This window comes from Oreochromis aureus, linkage group 16 (assembly GCF_013358895.1).
Source record: "Oreochromis aureus strain Israel breed Guangdong linkage group 16, ZZ_aureus, whole genome shotgun sequence".
Taxonomy (NCBI): domain Eukaryota; kingdom Metazoa; phylum Chordata; class Actinopteri; order Cichliformes; family Cichlidae; genus Oreochromis; species Oreochromis aureus.
The window spans coordinates 24,543,128-24,545,775 of record NC_052957.1 but is presented as its reverse complement, the minus strand read 5'-3'; the positions used below and the strand labels follow the sequence as shown (position 1 = coordinate 24,545,775).

At 36.3% G+C, this 2,648-nt stretch overlaps 1 long non-coding RNA gene across 1 annotated transcript; it reads left to right on the top strand.

The window, feature by feature from the left end:
• The first annotated feature begins 317 nt into the window (after positions 1–317).
• LOC120433563 lies at positions 318–2,437 on the top strand. Its single transcript, XR_005608618.1, has 5 exons — positions 318–523; positions 648–734; positions 1,313–1,417; positions 1,745–1,887; positions 2,368–2,437. It is a non-coding gene; the product is annotated as an uncharacterized LOC120433563 (long non-coding RNA).
• The last annotated feature ends 211 nt before the right edge of the window (positions 2,438–2,648 follow it).

The following is a 2,648-nucleotide window of genomic DNA, read 5'->3' as shown; positions in this document are numbered from 1 at the left end:
CATCCTATGTGAGGGTTCTGTTTTCCTGTTTAGTAAACTTCCTGCCTTTATGACCCTTTTGGTGAGCAGGAGGCCACACAAACGCACCCCCCAAAACAAACACACACACACTCACATGCACATGAATATACATACAGACACGCACATACATACACACACACACAACCAGTGCCTTATCTTTTATAACCAGGGGGGGGGTGTTTACAACGGTGTTCGTGAAACTGTGTGTCACAGAAATAAAAGGCTGCAGGGGAAGCTGGTTCTTCGGAGTGGTCGGACACCGAGGGCAGAAGGGCTGCTCTGAGATCCTTCCTTGCTAGCAAGTAAAATCGATCGATCACTGTTCGTCTTGCTTCGTTAACGGGAATAAGTCTCTAAACCAGCGGGGCCTGTGGAAGCGCAGACCCAACACACACCTTTCTCTTCCACAGAGCTGAGCTCTCAGAAATAAGCTACATCCTTTCATGCAATGGAGGAAATTAATGTCGACTCTGCAAACAAGACGTCTATTAAAAACACACAGGTAAGAAAGAAATTACAAAAATTTAAAGTTTAAATTTTGTAAATCTTTTATTACTGTTATTACACTCTCCTCTCCCTCCCTCCTCCCCTACTACAAACACAGTTTGTTTTTGTTTTCTTTTCAGGTCCAAGGAGATGCAAGAGAAGCATTTATTTAGTTGTTATTCTCTCGTTGGGGCTGCTGGCTGGACTTCTCACTCTTGCTTTCTACTGTGAGTTGTGTTGTGTTGCTTTGTTGTTGTTTTTTTTGTCTTGTTGTATACACACACACACACACACACACATATGTATATATATATAAATCCTAGCTGTGAGAGCAGTCCTTCTTCCGAATGATGGAACACTGAGGTTATTGAAGATTCCATAGGTCCCTCATCCTTTTCATGTAATCCCTTCCGAGAGGGTTACTTACGTAGTAGCATTCAACAATGACCTATATACATACATATATATATATATGTATATATATATATATATATATATATATATATATATATATATATATATATATATATATATATATATATATATATATATATATATATATATATATATATATATATATATATATATATATGTATATATATATATATATATAGTATTATATTGACTTTCCTGTTTTAACATGTTTCATTAACTACTCACAAAAATATTTTGCTTAACTTTAAAATAAATCAGCAACAGTGTTCGTTTGTGTCTCATCAAGATTCACCTGAATACCTCTCAATGGGTAAAAAGCTTTCCTCAATAACTGAGGAGAGAGAGCTTCTAAATGCAAATGTCTCTGCAGGGAGTAACAAACTTTCTTCTATGACTGAGGAGAGAGACCTGCTGAAGGCCAACCTCACTGAGATGACCAACGAGCTGGAGAGGCTGCAGAGTTTGTTCAACCAGAGTGAGTCCTTGTCTGTTGTGTGTCTTTGTAAAAGGGTTTTACACTGAAATTCAATGATTCCCTTTTCCAGCAATAGATGGGAATATTTTCTCATTATATCTGAATTGACAGAAATTTAAGAAAGCAAACTTTAATCTTCATGGATATGTTTCACATGAATCATTGTCATCATTGTTGCCTCTCCTCTGCATAGCAGTGTCAGGATCACAAGGTATTTTATATAGAGATGATATAAAATATAGATTTCAGTTAATTAACAGAGACCAATAAAGCATTGCTGAATGTTCCATCTTGATCTTTAATATTCCTTATTTGATGTTTCTGCAGAGACAACATGTCCTGCAGGATGGAGAAAGTTCAGTTGTAGCTGTTATCTCCTGTCTGAAAGATCTGGTTCCTGGCATTCAGCTAGAAAAAACTGCACAGACCAAGGAGCAGATTTGGTGGTCATAGATAGCCCTAAAGAACAGGTACAAAGTGCATGCATGTGTTATATTGTGTTTGTTAATGAAACCCCACGTTGTTATGAACGTGACTTTCCCCAGTTCAAATTTTTTTTTTTAATAAGACTGTCAGCATTCGACTAGTTTAACAAGGAACTATCGAAATAAAACACCAAACATGAGACAGACTGAGACGTGGACATGACACTGGAAACGCTGCTGAAGAACAGACATGAAAACATAACTTGACTAGACGTGACACAAGGAACAAAGGGAGGCAGAGAGACAGAAACCAAGAGACTAGAAACTATAAATAACAATGAAGTCAACGACTATTAATCATTCAAAAACACAAAACACTTGGTTACAGACCCAGGATCATGACAATTCCCCATTACACTGAAAGAGCATTGGGTATGAGGGTGATGAGAATCTGTAGCCAAAGGGACAGGAAATAAAAAGAGTCTAGTGAGTCATAACACAAATGTTTGTGTGCTTGTTTAACAGAACTTCATCGTTTCAATTACCCAGTATAACACTTGGATTGGTTTAAGTGACATAGAACAAGAGGAACGTGGAAATGGGTAGACGGATCGCCTCTGACTCTGAAGTAAGTCTCGAGTTCACCCAACATATTCAATATATTTGTAATAAATAAATATTTTTATAAATAATATGTATTTACTAAGTAAATATTATGTTTTATAAATAAAGAAGTAATGTTTTTTTAATTTATGTATTTCCTTGGTGAAGTTATTTCATCAAGAAAAGAACTTCATTGATAAACC